This window comes from Canis lupus, chromosome 21, assembly GCF_048164855.1.
Source record: "Canis lupus baileyi chromosome 21, mCanLup2.hap1, whole genome shotgun sequence".
Classification (NCBI taxonomy): Eukaryota; Metazoa; Chordata; class Mammalia; order Carnivora; family Canidae; genus Canis; species Canis lupus.
The window spans coordinates 42,618,178-42,634,396 of record NC_132858.1 but is presented as its reverse complement, the minus strand read 5'-3'; the positions used below and the strand labels follow the sequence as shown (position 1 = coordinate 42,634,396).

General features: G+C 36.7%; 1 long non-coding RNA gene across 3 annotated transcripts in view; it reads left to right on the top strand.

The window, feature by feature from the left end:
- LOC140613081 (uncharacterized) overlaps positions 1–16,219 on the top strand; it is a 412,316-nt gene that overhangs the window by 165,714 nt on the left and 230,383 nt on the right. Inside the window, exon 1 of one of the 3 annotated variants that reach the window (XR_012014202.1) lies at positions 12,659–12,792. The exons of the other annotated variants lie outside the window; for them this stretch is intronic. This is a non-coding gene — a long non-coding RNA (uncharacterized lncRNA). Of the gene's footprint in view, positions 1–12,658; positions 12,793–16,219 lie in introns of those variants that run through there. 3 annotated transcript variants of the gene reach the window in all.

Below are 16,219 nucleotides of genomic sequence, written 5' to 3'. Positions count from 1 at the left end.
TACACAAAACAGCATAGATAAGCCTCGTGATGTGGGATGAATGAAGCCAGACATAAATAAATGCATATTGTTTCATTCTATTTTTATAAAATTCAAACATGGACAAATTTAACCTACGTTGTTAAAAGGCAGGATACTGATTTGGGTTTGAGGAGGGAGATGGGGCAGTAATTGAGAGTGATCATAGGAAAGGAATTCATGGTGTTGGTAATGTCCTCTCTTTAGAGCTTTGTGGAAATTAGAGGCCTAAGGTCATACAATATAAAATTGAGCTTTTGCTTTATCATTTCAGTATGTTCTAAAATCTGTATGCTGAAATAATTAACGAAACTCACGTGTAATATAAAATAATACGATCTTTTGGAAGAAGCTGTTTGATCAAATAATAATAATAATGGAAGTTTACAGTGACATTTATCATTATGGGTCTTACTTTTCTACTGGTTCTTGGTTTTTGAAAAATATAATGTAGTCTTGGAGACAGACCTCCTTAGGACAATGTTTTGGAAGTTGATTATATTAATCACAATAAATAAGGTCCAAGATGAATCTGTTCATTTAATTCTGTTCTAAAGCATATAGCATCTGTTATAAAGCTAATTATATGATTTTCAAATAAATGTAATGTCTTATAGATTCACATTGTAATATGGACCTTTGCAGGGTTAACACTATTTTAAACCACCCTTGATATCTTGAAGTTGCCTAATAAATTTATGGGTTGAAACATCTGGACCAAATAATTTAATTCACTTCTAAATGTTATTTTCTGATTTTGACAATAATATAGGTTTATTCTAGACAAATTAGGAAATAATAAAAAGAAAAATGCTCAGAATTCAACCACCTGGAGGCAAGCACTTCTAACACAGGCATAATCCTCCAGGAAGATGTATATGTACATGCATTTAAACAAAATTGGCTATATAACTTTGAGTCCCATTTTTTTCATCTAGTGATATAAGCATCTTGCTAAGTCATAAATGTTCTGCGGAACTATGAATTTTAAAGGTCACGTAGCATTCCATAACTTATTTAAACTCTATTGTCAGACATTTAGAGTTTTCTATTTTCTTGCTTTTATTAGAAGGTAAGAATAGAATGAGCCTTGCAATGGTGCAGAAAACAGGCTAAGGAATATTAGTTATGTCTCAATTTAAAAAAGAAAAAGAATTATGGCAGATAACGTGAGGGGGAGGAGCTGGTATGACCAAATTCTGCTATGCTTTGTCTATTGCCCACAGTCTTTACATCTTTTTTTCCCTCTTCCTCTTCTTTTTTCTTCCCTCCCTCTTCCCCACCTCTTTCCCACCTCCTCCTCCTCCTCCTCTTCCTCCTTCTCTTCTCTGGCCACAATGACCTCCTTGCTGCTCATCAGTATATGTTTACTCTCCTGCCTTTGGGACTTTGTGACTCCTTCCACCGGGATCATTTTCCTGTCACCATGTGGCTCCTTTACTTCCTTGAAGTTTTTATTGAAATGTCCACCTTTTTAGGAAGACCTTCCCTGGTCACCCAAACTAGCATTTCACCCATATAACCCCAATTCTTATATAATCTCCAAGATTTATTTATTTTTTTCCCTGCTAGCATTCCTTATAATCTACCATAGTTTCTATTTCTATTATCTTTCCTAGTCGGTCTCCTCCACTGGATGGCTAAGCACAAAGAGTACAGGGATCTTTGCTCCTTTTGTTTGCTGCTGAATTCTCAGTGTCTGGACTATGCTGTCTCACTCTAAATGCTCAAAAAAATATTTGTTGAATGAATCAACATCGCTGTTGTCATAATCCTCACCAACCGCCCATCTTCATCAGGAATCCTTTCTGAATATTCATGCTGTGTAGAAATTTATAATCCGATCAGAGCAATTGGATACATAATTTAACACACTCCATTATTCGACATGACCCACTCAGAGTACATCCTCAGAGACAGATCAAACCATGAAATTGAATAAATGGTCTTTGTTTATGTCACTGAACATAATAGCCAGACAATAAGAAGCTGGAAAAACTGTTCTGAGTACATAATTAACCAGATTAAAATGATTCAAAGTGAATTTATGAAGGAAAAGGAAATTCAGGGTTAAGGAACTTCTTAATCTTCCCAGTTCTTGCAAACTGTGAAGAGTAATTTTTTAAGATGATGGAGTTTATCCTCCTTATTTAGAAGAACAAGACAGCCTGACCTAGTCTGTCCATAGCAATTCTGCCAAACAGCAATACTGGATCAACTCAAAAATACATTTTCCTTGTTCTTCCTTCTGTTCCAAAGCCCATAGGCACTGTTGAAGAAAACCAAGTAACCAGCTCCATTGCAAATATGCAATACCCAGCCTCAGGCAGGCCCACAGCTCTGCTTAGCAATCCTGGAATGGAGTTTTCAATTTTTTTGGTCTCAGAACCTCTTTCATACTAAATTACTGAGGCTCCAAAGAGCTTTTGTTTATGTGCATCATACATATTGAGTGTTTATTATATTAGAAATTAAAACCAAGAAATTTCAAAAACATTTAAAAACAGCAATAAAGTCAATATATGTTAACACAAAGGACATATTTTTATGAAAGATAATATTTTCCAAAAACAATCAATGAGATGAGCATTGTTTTATATTTTTGCTAATCTCCTTAATGATTGGTTTAATAGAAGATAGCTGGGTTCTCATATCTGTTTCCCCTTTCAATCTTTTGCGATGTAGCCTTCTGTGTAGCCTCTAGAAGACTCCACTGTCCACTCAAGAGAGAGTCAAAGTGAAAATGTAAATAATGTCTTGTTATTATTATTATGTGATTTACCCTCCACTCTGTTTCAGTTTGTCATGTGCACTCAGTCTTCCCAAAGGTTCATGATGGTTTTTGCTTGTTACCAATAACATCACGATCACTGTCAAATCCAATGGGAAGTTTCATTAGCTGGAGGGACTGGGGAAGGTTTCATGCGCATTGAGGTAGATGTTGAAGACTGACTCTGAATATTCCAAGTCAAGGTAGAAGAAAGGGCAGAGATGGGTGAGGGTGGAGGGTAAACAGTTCCTGTGACAGGAGGTGAGAGAAAGTGAGGCTGGAAAGGCCCAATAAGGAGTATGGACTCCTCCTGAGGGCATAAGAAGCCATGGAAAGCGATAGGCATGTTAGTTTGGGAAGGAGGCATATTAAGCAACACTTTTTTTTTTTTTTTTTTTGGACAAGAGGAAAGGGAACAAAAGATACAGTTATTGCTGTTGGAGGTAGTGATGTGTAGGAGAGTGGAGGGTGCTTATTCATCTAATCAGTACATGTTTATTGAGCTCCTACTAAGTACCAGAAAATGGATAGTTTCTACTTACTCTGCATTATCAGATGAATGCCATTTGGGAAGAGGAGTGTCGTTATTGCTTAGAAGGGAAGGCAAAGTTTGGAGCAACTTCTGCAGTTGGCATTGTTAAGGACCTCACAAATACTGACAAAGAACCACCAGTATTTAGTCAGTGGATAGACTAATCTGTGGTTAGGAAATTGTAGGAGCCAGTGGAGAAGAAGACCAAAAATGTAGGTGAACTATGGAGTGTTCATGAGAGCATGGTTAACATGATTGGCCCTGGATTTCAGGCTTTAAAAAAAAATTTATTGAGGTAAAATTCATATAACATAAAATTAACCATTAACCATTCTAAAGTGTCTGATTCAGTGGCATTTGGTGCATTCATAGTGTTGTGCAACCATCACCTCTGTCTAGTTCCAAGATATTTTATCTCCTAAGAGGTAATCCTGTTCCCATTAAGCAGTCACTGGCCAGTCACCCCTCCTCCCAGACCTAGGCAACCATTAATCTATTCTCTCTCTCTCTCTGGATTTTTGTTCCAGATAGTTCATATCAATAAAGTCATGCAATATGTGACTTGCTTCTTTCATTCAGCAAAATGATTTCAAAGTTCTTCCATGTTGTAACACATATTAGTACTTTATTTCCTTTTGCTGTCAAATAATGTTCCATTTTATGGATATATTACCTTTTGTTTATCCACTTACCAGCAATGCATTTTTGCATTTTTTTTCGACTTTTTGGCTATTATGAATAATGTTGCTGTGAACATTTGTGTACAAGTTTTTGTGTGGATATGTTTTCATTTTTGGAGGTATATACATAGGAGTGGAATTGCTGGGTCATAGAGTAGCTCTATGCTAAAATATTTGAAGGCCCACCAAACTGTTTTCTAGAGTGACTGTACCATTTACATTTCCCCGAGCAGTATGTGAGAGTTCTAAATTCTCCACCTCTTTGCTAACATTTGTTATTATTTGTCTTATTTTATTATACTCTTCCTTGTGGGTATGAAGTTGAGGTTTGCATTTCCCTAATGACCAATGCTACTAAGCAGCTTATCACAGGCTATTTACTACCTATACCTTTTCTTTGGTGAAGGATAAGTTCAGTTCTTGCTCATTTTCCATTTAGATTGTCTGTTATTTTAGCATTTAGAGAATTCTTAATATATTCTGGATGCATGTACCTTTGGTCAGATATGTGATCTATGAATATATTCTCCCAGTTTGTAGCTTGTCTTCTCACTCTCTTAATAGTGCCTTTTGCAGAGCAGAGGCTTTTAATTTTGTTGAAGCCCAAATTACTGTTTTTTTTTTTAAATGAATGGATCATGATTTTTCATGTCTTAAGAACTGTTTGCCTGTCTTTTCTTCCTGATGATTTCCACCTTTTTCTTATAAAAGCTTTATAATTGTACACTTTATATTTATATTTATGATACATTTGAGTTAATTTATTAAAACATTTTATTATTTATTTTAGAGAGAAAGACAGTGCATGAGTGGGGGGAGGGGCACAGGAAGAGGGAGAGAGGCATAGCAGACTCTCTGCTGAGCAGGGAGTCCTATGCGAGGCTCAATCTCACTCATGACCCTGAGATCAAACCTGAGGAAACCAAGAGTCAGAGGCCCAGCCAACCCAGCCACCCAGGAGCCCTAATTTGAGTTAATTTTTGTATAAGTTATGAATTTAGGTTGAGGCTTATTATTATTATATTATTATTATTATTCCTATTTTGCCTACAAATATTTAATGGTTCCAGTAACATTTATTGAAACACTATCTTTTTTCTATTAGATTGGCTATGCATCTTTGTCAGAAATTGGGTGACTGTGCTTGTGTATAGCTCAATTTCTGGATTCTCTGCTATGTTTCCTGGATCTATGTGTCCTTCTTTCTTCAATAAAACACTCCTTTGATTACTGTAGATTTATAGCAAGTCTTAAAATTGGGTTATGTGAGTTCTTCAACTGTTCTTTTTCCAAAGTTGTTTTGGCTATCTAGTTCCTTTGTCTTTTCAGATACATTTTAGAATCAGCTTGTTGATATCTACAAAAAATTCGAGAATTTTGATCGGGATTATGTTAAATCTATAGATCAATTTGAGAAGAATCGGCATCTTAACAATACTGACACTTCCATGGATGGTCATGACATATCTCTCTCTTTATTTATATCTTCCTTGATTTCTCTGGTTAGCCTTCTATAGATTTCAGCATACAGATCCTGTACATGTTTTGTTAGATTTAAATCTAAGTATTTCATTTTTTGGTGTGATTTTTAAATGATGCCTTAAAAAACTTCATATTCTAATTGGTCATTTCTATTATACAAAAATAAAATGGATTTTTATATAGTGACCTTATACTTTTTTGTGTAGCTCATTAGGATTCTCTCATGTTGTTGATATGTCATTCAAGAGTTGAGATAGTTTTACTTTTGTTTCCAATCTGTAAGCCTTTTCTATGTTCACTGTGTCCATACCATGCTCAGGGTAGGTAGTACTCAGGGGAGGTACTGGTATTTGTGTCAGTTCATACATAGACTTGGGGATTACCTTCTTTGGTTCTCTCCTTTCTTGGATTTCTCCCATACTTTCCACATCCAGTCCAAGATGGCAATGTCGGAAGACCTTGAATTTACCTCCTCCAAGGTGAAAGAGGACTTCAATTGCCCCCATTTTGACCTTAAACTTTCTAATTGATTAAGTTCTTTTTTCCAGTTTATATCTTAAAACAGGTAAAATACCCTGAGGGTAAGGCATCCTCTATGGGAACTGAAACTACCTCCTCAAGCAATAAGGATTGCCAAGAGCCAGTAAGACTCTGTTGCTCTGGACTCCAAGACAATGATTGACCTAATCTTTACTGCTCACTTATACTTTGTCCCACATTTTCCTTATATAAACCTGGAAGTGTTTTTGGCAGTCTAGAGACAGTCTTTGAGATGTTAGTTCACTGCCTTCCCGGTGTTAGCCTCACTGAATAAATTCCTTTCTTGTTTTACTATTACGTGTTTTTATGCCTTTGAAATTTTTTAGTGGTGAGTAGCCAAACATGATCTTTTTAGGTTCCCTGGAGCTAGGTGCTCTTGCACCTTAGCTCCCTGGCTACAATTTTTGGTGAGTCAGCCAGGAGCCATACTTTCAATTAATCCAGCCCCCTTAGAATTACACCTATTTATAGAACAATTCCTCTTAAGAAGAACTGAGGGCCAACTGAACAGCTTCTGCACAAGATAGAGAGAATGCCAAAAGACAAAAGCATGGAGACAAGGAGGATAACAAAGGGAACCCCCCAACCCTGTGAATGGCAGTGGAACAGATTCTTCTGCCCTTGGGCACAGAGAAAAAAGCCACAGTTTAAAAGAGCAACTGGCCTATAAAAGACAGTACTAGAACTCCACCAACAGTAGAAGAGCCATGAGAACACTCTCTCAGTCATAGGGACTTGAGAATGACAGGTTTATATTCTCCAACCACCTTAAAAGCATAGAATAGGGTCCAGTTGACATAGCTGGCTTACTGCCCCAGCAAGCCCCAGGTGCACAAACACACACCAGCCTCAGTGGCACTGAGATAGGGAAAAAGAAAAGCTGTTTTTTCTTTAAAAAGCTCCAGTTTAAAAGAGCAACGAAAGGGGTCCCTGGGTGGCTCAGTCGGTTAAGTGTCTGCCTTCAGCACAGATCATGATCCCAGGGTCCTGTGGGGAGCCTGCTTCTGCCTCTCCCTCTGCCTGCCACTCCATCTACTTGTGCGCTCTCTCTCTCTCTCTCTCTCTGTCAAATAAAGTATTAAAACAAAACAAAACAAAAACAAGAGAAAATCAACAGTGGATGCAGACTAGTGAATGCAGAAGAACATATCAGTGATTTGGAAGACAGATTAATGGAAAACACCTAAGATTAATAGCAAAAAGAAAATAACTTTTTAAAAATGAGAATAGGTTAAGTAGAAAACTTATCTGAAAAAATAATAGCGTAATATATTCAAATGCAGATAGGACAAACCTACCACCAAGAATATTTTACCTGGCAAGATTATCATTCAGATTTGAAGAAGAAATAGTTTCACAGACAAAATATAAAAGAGTTTATTAGCCATACAAGAAATGTTAGAGATTTCTTTAAGTGGAAAATAAATAACCATAAGTAGACATAAAAGAATTATAAGTTAAAAGATATAAAATATGACAGCATTTACATGAAACATGGAAGAGAGAGTAAAAATATATTAAAAAAATTTTAGAATGTGTTTGAACTTAAATGACCATCAAATTAATATAGGTTGTTATAAAAATATAGGTTGTTATATACCTGGGATGTTATCTGTGAATCTTATGGCAACAACAAACTCAAAACCTATAATTGATATACAAAAATAAAGAGAAAGAAAGCCAAACATAGCACAACCAAAACTCATCTATCACAAAGAAAGAGAGCAAGAGAAGAAAGAAATAGAGACCTATAAAAACAACCAGAAAACAAAGAACAAAATGGCTATAAGTACATGCCTATCAATAATTACTTTAAATATAGGAATCCCTGGGTGGCTCAGTGGTTTAGCACCGCCTTCAGCCCAGGGCGTGATCCTGGAGACCTGGGATCAAGTCCCAGATCAGGGTCCCTGCGTGGAACCTGCTTCTCCCTCTGCCTATGTCTCTGCCTTTCTCTCTCTGTGTGTGTCTCTCATGAATAAATAAATAAAATTTTAAAAATAATTACTTTAAATATAAATGGCCAAAGTGCTCTGATTAAAAGACAGGATAGTAGGATGAATAAAAAATCAAGGCTCATCTATATACTGCCTACAAGAGACTCACCTCAGACCTAAAGACATATATAGAGTGAAAGTGAAGGGATGGAAAAACATTTGCCTTGCAAATGAAAGCAAAAAACAAAAACAGATCAATACAATCCCTATCAAAATACCAAAGGTATTTTTTTACAGAACTAGAAAAAATACTAGAAATTTGTATGGAACCACAAAAGACCCTGAAGAGCCAAAACAATCTTGAGAGAGAAAAACATATCTGGAGGTATCAAAATCCCAGATTTCAGGATATACTATAGAGCTGTAGTAATCCAAACAGTATAGTACCAGCACAAAAATAGACACAGAGATCAATGAAACAGAATATATAGCTCAGAAATAAACCTATGGTTATATGGTCAATTCATCTTATAGAAGTAGGCAAGAATATGCCATGGGAAAAAACCAGTCTCTTCAATAAATGATTCTGGGAAAACTGGATAGCTACATGTAAAGGAATGAAACTAGACCACTTTATAACACCACAAAAATAAATTCAAAATTGATTAAAGACTTAAATGTGAGACCTGAAGCCATAAAAATTCTAGAAGAGTACACAGGCATCAACCATAGCACCATTTTTCTAGATATGTCTCCTAAGGCAAGGGAAGCAAAAGCAAAAGTAAACTCTTAAGGTTATAGCAAAATAAAAAGCTTTTGCACAGCAAAGGAAATGATTAACAAAACAAAAAGGCAACTTAATAAATGGGAGAAAATATTTGCTAATAATATATCCAATAAGGAGTTAATATCCAAAATGTAAAAGGAACGAATACAACTCGCCATCACCAAAAAAAAAATCCAATTAAAAAATGGGTTAGAGGACCTGAATTAACAATTTTTCCAAAGAAGACATACAGATGGCAACTAGACACATGAAAAGATGCTCAGCATTACTAATCATCAGGGAAATGCAGATCAAAACCACAATGATATATCACCTTATACCTGTCAGAATGGCTAAAACCAAAAATACAACATATAATGAGTGTTGGCAAAGATGTGGAGAAAAAGAACTCTTGTATACTGTTGGTGGAAATGTAAATTGGAGGAGCCACTGTGGAAAACAATGTGAAATTTTCTCAAAAATTTAAAAATAGAGATGCCATATAATCTAATAATTTCACTACTGGGTGTATACCCAAAGAAAACAAAAATATTAATTCAAAAAGATATGAACCTCTATGTGTATTGCAGCAAGATTTTTTAAAGATTTTATTTATTTATTCATGAGAGACACACAGAGAGAGAGAGGCAGAGACACAGAGGGAGAAGCAGGCTCCTTGCAGGGAACCCGATGTGGGACTCGATCCCGCGTTCCAGGATCATGCCCTGGGCCCAAGGCAGGCACCAAACCGCTGAGCCACCCAGGGATCTCTGTATTGCAGCAAAATTTACAATAGTGAAGATATGGAAGCAACCTAAGCATCCATCAATAGATGAATGGATAAGGAAGATGTGGTACAAATGTACAACGGAATATTATACAACCAGAAAAGGATCAGATTGTGCCATTTCTGACAATATGGATGGACCTACAGGGTATTATGCTATGTGAAATAAGTCAGATTGAGAAAGACAAATACCATACAATTTCACTCATATGTGGGATTTTAAAAAAATGGATAAAAAAAAGCAAATAAAAAGCAGGTTCAAACCTGTAAACAGAAAATGACCTGGTGGTTGCCAGAGGGGAGGGAGAATGGAGGAGTGGGCAAAACAGGTGAAGGGAACTGGGAGATAACAGGCTTCTGGTTATGGAATGAAGAAGTCAAGGAAATAAAAGACACAGCATTGGGAACATAGACAGTGATATTGTAGTAGTGTTACATGGTGACAGATGGTAGCAACATTTGTGGTGGGCATAGTGTAATGTAGAAACTTGTTGAATCACTATCTTGTACACTTGAGACAAGCGTAACATTGTGTGTTAGCTACATTCAAATAGAAAAACTTAAAAACAAAAAGCAAAAAACTCTGAAAGGATCCTATTCTTTGTCCTTCACCTAGAAGGCTAGGATTTCTTTTGGTGTTTTACTTATCCTTCTATTGCACGTTTCTTCTAGACTCAGTTTCCCCAGGGGAAGAGTGGCAAGAAAATAGCAAAAAAATAAAAATAAAAATAGTGAGGATCCACTCCCCCACCTCCATGCTGCAGGACTGCTTTTCTTGGTACATTTGGTCAAAATATGAATTTTCTCCTGGGGTTTTGATACCTATTTCATTAGGATATAGCTCTGCAACTGAGTTTCGTAGGGCATATTCTTAGGGTAAGGTAAAGGGAAGAAAAAAGAGAAAAAAAACCCCAGGTTTCTTGCACATTCTCTGACTAATAGGAGTCTCTGGCCAGGAAGTCAGGTTTTCTCTCCATTTTGCTACCTATACCTGCTTCAGAGTTTCACATTAGAGTCACCCTCAGGTCAATCACAGGAGACAAAACAGGGAAAACACAAACTTTTCACATAAGGGTCTGTATTAGTTAGAGTTGTCCAGAGAATTAGGGCCAATAGAGATTATATGTATTTGACTTAATATGAGGAATTGACTCACAATTATGGAGCCTGCTGTCTGTATACTGGAAACCCAGAAAAGCCAGCAGTGTAGTTCAGTCTAAGTCTAAAGGCCCGAGAACAGGTGCAAATGGTGAAAATCCAAGGTAGGAGAAGACTGATGTTCCAGATTTTGCAATGAGGAAGGAGCAAAGAGGAAAATTTCTGTCCTGTGTTCTATTCAGTAGATTGGATCCTGCCAACCCACACTGGAGACAGCAGTCTGCTTTACTGAGTCCACTGAATCAAATCCTAATCTCATCCAGAAACACTCTACAGACACACCCAGAAATAATGTTTAGTTTGGGCACCCCATGGCCCACTCAAGTAAACCCATAGTAATAACCATCACAAAGCCATCCTTCAAGTTTTGTTTCCCTTCCTCTGTTCACCTGCTGTTAATTTATAAGTTTCTAAAGTAGTTGCTCTTTATATTCTGATGAGTGTATTGTTGTAGTCAGTGGGAGAAATAGGGGGCTGAAATGGAAGGAAGTCTAGGAACCATGAGACTTGAGTGTTAGATGCGACATCAGTGATATTAAAATTATCTAGATGATGACAGAAATCTGGGCAGAGAATGCCTGGGAATCAGGTGTTAATGTTTTTAATGAGTACAGGTATGTGCTTGGGTAGAAGGAGATGACAGGGATGAGGATAGGCAGAGGGGCATGAAGACTGTCAGCTGATGCATGAGACTCATGCAGGAGGAATTACAGAAGTGATTTAAAGTGGTGGAACCATAGTCTCGATGTGGCAGCAAAACCTTATGTGAAGACCCACCTCACCTTCTAAGGAATGGGAGATGGGTAAGCTACGTAAGAATGAGCAGCCTTTACTCTGAGAGCCATTTGAGGGAGGTTGTGCTGTATAGGGAGTGGTATTTCAGTTACCATGAAAATGTTCTGGGTAAGAGAGGGGAAGAAGAGCTTAGCTACGGCATCAACGTGCCACACATGACCTTAACATTGGTAGCCCTTAGCCCACTGAACCATCATGCAGATGGGAAGGTGGTGTAACATTACTAGTGGGAACGCATGTGTTGGTGTAGAAGCAGAGTTGGTGCCCATCCCAGCCACACCCCTTGAATTGTGTGTGATCTTGAGCATGTTACTTAACATCTCTGAACCTCAGTTGTCTATAAAATGGACATAACAACAAAGGGTTGTGAGGATTAAAGGATTATATGTACAAAGTGCTTGATATGGCATCCAGCAACCCAGAGCAAGTGCTCTACGAATGACAGCTATCATTATTCTCATTTTAATATCCAAGAGAGGCTAAATAATCTATCTGGGTTCCAACACCTAGCGGGTGAATCTCAGGTCTTTTGACACTGATTCTTCTATTTGGAGGGAACTCAGGGCCAGGATGGCTAGGTGAGTAGAAGGAAGCAGACCAGTAAGCTAGTCCTCTATCCAGCTCCTTTTTTATACAGTCCGTGGTTGCAGATTCATATCTTTCCTTCCAGTGGAAAAAGAAAAAAAACAAATCCTTCTAGAAAAGATAATACAAAGAACCTTCCATGTAATATTAAGTGGTAGGCTCTATAAAACCTGACATGCATCATCTCATTTATCTCACACTGACACCCATTCATGTGGGAGTCCTTATTCTAGTCTCTAGTTGAGGAAATTGAGACCTACAGAAGTAAAGTGACTCCCTCAAGGTCTCTTAGTTCGTTCGTGACCATGTTGGGCCAAAACTCTAGGTGTCTGCTCCATGTCCAGCGTATTTTCCTCTGGGAGTTCACTCTCTCCCAAGGTGAACAATCCTGAATAATGAAACAATCCTGGACAATCCTGAATAATCAGAAACAATTCCTGAATAATCAGGAAACAGATTCCTGAACAATCTAGAATATTCCAGAAATAGTAAAAAGATATGTTTAAGACTTCTAGTTTTCACCTAGGCACTGTACTCTGGGTGACTTTGAGTTTGTTGCTTACTCAATAGTTTTGTTTTGTTTTTTTCTCTCTGGGAAACAGATGACAAATTCCTAAGCTTTGCTTCTGTTTCTGTGTTATGAAGACCAGTAAAATTAGTAAAGCTTACTGGAAGATTAAAGTTTCCAACTTGAAGAAAATAGCTTGAATCGTCCTGCAGCCACAGATTAGGTGTGTTAAAGGTGAGAACTGGGATTTCAAGTCCTTTGATAATCCCTATCCATTCCTTTCTTTATGATTTGCTTATTCTCATTCTTTTTTTCTTCCCTTTTAAAACTCTGCTTTCCATCTGCCAGCACATCCCCTCTAGTTTTTCCCCATGTCTAGCAATTGCCATTCTCCATATGTCCATGTTAAATCTACTAAGAAGAAAAAAATTAAAAAATAAAACCAGAGAAGGAAGACTCAATACTGAAACATAATTTGGAGTTAACACTTCTACTTCCAGCCAAATATAATAAGAGGGACTGGATTTGTACTCCTTCTAGAAACAAATAAAAGAGTAGACAAAATATATGAAAAAACTGTTCTCAAGACATCAGACATCAGGCAATGAAGGACAGTGATCCCTGAAATTGGGAAATAAATGAAGTGATCCTTACAGGACCTTAGCTTACTGACTGGCAGAGTTTTGAGGTTGTGGTATTGGGAGGAGAAAACTGGAAGAGCCCAGCAATTTCCCTTAATTGTGGAGAGGAAGTCCATAGTTCAGGGAGGCTCCTAGATTTCACAGGGCAGAGTATCAGAGAGGAGAAAGTTACTCAGAGAGGGAACTCCAGAGATCAACAGAGTGCCTTGAGTATTCACCTGAGTATTGCTCAGCTCTTGTATGTGAGGAAACTATCAGAGGTGAGGGGAAGAAACACCCAAAAGGATCAGAGGGAAGACTCACTGTCACACGGTCCCAAGTGTGGAAGACCTCATAATTTACATGCCACTTGGAAAATACTTGCATCTGTGTCAGTGCTGGGAAAAAAAATCATCCCTCAACTAACTTCTGCTCTTGTCTTGCCTAAAATAGCTTAAAAGCAAGACCTGAAAGGATTGAACTATTTCTAAGTAACTAAACTATATTCCAAAACAAAGACTGAGCATATTTATAGAGATCTAAAAATATCCAGCACTCAAAAAGGTAAAATTCACACTGTTTGGCAACCAATGAAAAATTATTGGGCATGCAAGGAAGCAGGAAAATAAAACCAATAAGGAAGGGAGAAATCAATCAATTGAAACTGATTCAGAAATTACACAAATAGAATTAGTAGATAAGAATATTAAAATAATTATTATAACCATATTCAATATATTTAAGCAATTAGAGGACAGATTGAGCATGTTAGAGACATGCAAGTAATAAATAAGCTAAATCAAATTTCTAAGACAAAAATTTCACTTACTACTATGAGAAATCTGGCCTATAGATTACTGAATGGGATTAATGCCATATAAACACTGCAGAAGAAAAGACTAGTGAACTTAAAGACATAGCAATGGAAACCACCTAAAATGAAACAGAGAAAATAAGACCTCAAATGGCCTAATACACATGTAATTGGATCTCCAAGGAAGAGGACAGGCAAGAAAACTAATTGAATAAATAACAGACAAAAATTTTCAAAGTTGATGAAAACTATAAAACCATAGATCCGATAAGGTCAGTGAACCTCAAGCACAGGAAACATGAAAAGAACTACATGGAGGCACACTATAGTCAAATTGCTTCAATCCAGAGATACAGAGGAAAAAAAAAATAAAACTGAAAGCAGATTTCTCATCAGAACCAAGGTAATCTAGAACATAGTAGAACAACATTTTTAAAGTATCTAAAGAAGAATTGTTATGATCTTGGATTAGAGAAAGATTTCTTAGCTATAACACCAAGCACATCATTCATTACAAAAAAAAAATATATGATGAGACTTTATCACACTAAGAACTTCTGCTTTTCAAAGAACTGTTAAGAGTTTGAGATGACAAAACAGAGACTGGGAGAAAATATTTGCAAATCATATATGTGAGACACAGGACTTGTATATATACATGATTCTCAAGACTCAATATTGTGAAGATAAATAATTTGATAAAAATGGGCTAAAGATTTGAAAAGACACCTTATGGAAAAAGGTATATATATATATGGCAGATAAACACATGAAAAGGTGTTTAACATCACAAGGGAAAATACAAATAATTACAATGAGATAACACTACAGAACTACTAATATGTCTAGAATTGAAAGACTAGACTGCCAAGCATTAGCTAGGATATGGAATAACTGGAACTCTCTTATGCTGTTGATGGGAATATAAAAGTGATACAACCACTTTGGAAAACAGTTTTATAGTGTCTTAAAAAGTTGAATATGCAGCCTAGCATATGACTTAGTTAAATCTACTTTCAGGTATTTTCCTCAAAGAGATCAAAGTATATGGTCATACAAAAACTTTTACATGATTGTTTATAGAAGTTTTGTTTATAATAGGCCTACTATTATATTTGGGTGTGGAACTATTTGGGTGTGGAAACAACCCAAATGTCCACTGACATGTTAATGGATAAACAAAATAGTAATGGACTACTGATACACATGACAGAATGGATAAATTTCAAAATGCTGAGTGAAAGAAGCCACCCCCTCAAAAAAAGAGTACGTCTTATGTAATTTTATTTGTATAATATTCTAGAAAATACAAAATAATATATTGTGACAGGAAACAGAACAATGACTGCCTAGGAATGGGAATTGGAGAGGTGTGGGGAATGAGGAACTAAGGGACACAAAGAAATTTTTAGAGGTGACAGACATGTTCTTTTCCTTGATGTAATGTGTATATGGGTGTATACATATGTCAAAACTTCCAAATTATGTACTTTAAATATGTGCAGTTTATTGTATATAAGTTATACTTTAATTAAGCTATTGATAAGGAAAACATAATTAGATATTGTGCCTTTTGACCTTCAGAGCTGCTATTTCAAATCTAACCCTCCAGCGTTCACTGATTCTCTGAATCCTCAGTATCTTTCAATAACTCACATCATTTCTTAAAAATAAATGTAATTGGGAGAAAGGGAAGATACCCTGGCAGTTATAATGTGTAGCATTTATAAATGTCTCACAATTCTTAAACTGCAGCCCATAGATGAGATGGGTGACATAGTATATGTTTACTTTAGGTAACTTGGAGCTGGTGGTAGGTCCCAGATGCTAAATCCCAGTACCCCAATTACCTTGCCCATTTCTTAATTACTTGACCAATTAGTGGTCCCCTGCCTCCCTCTATTATATAAGAAGGAACTTGGTCTGTCTTGATCACTTCTGTGTTTAGAGTAGAGCTCTCAATATCACATAATAGGTGCCCATTAAATCTATAATAAATGAATGATTGAGTTTTATTGCTTCTGTATGGGACATATATCCAGATTTTTGACAATTCTTATGGTAAGAGTCCCCAGAGGATCAACATTTCCAGTCTTTTGGCACTGTTGAAGTTTTGTGACAACCACCACAAGCTAGCCCTACAGACTCACTTCCTAGATCATACAATGCCCCTGTCTTCTCATTCACAGTCCTGTGCAGCTGAATGAAGAAGTCTCCATAATATGAT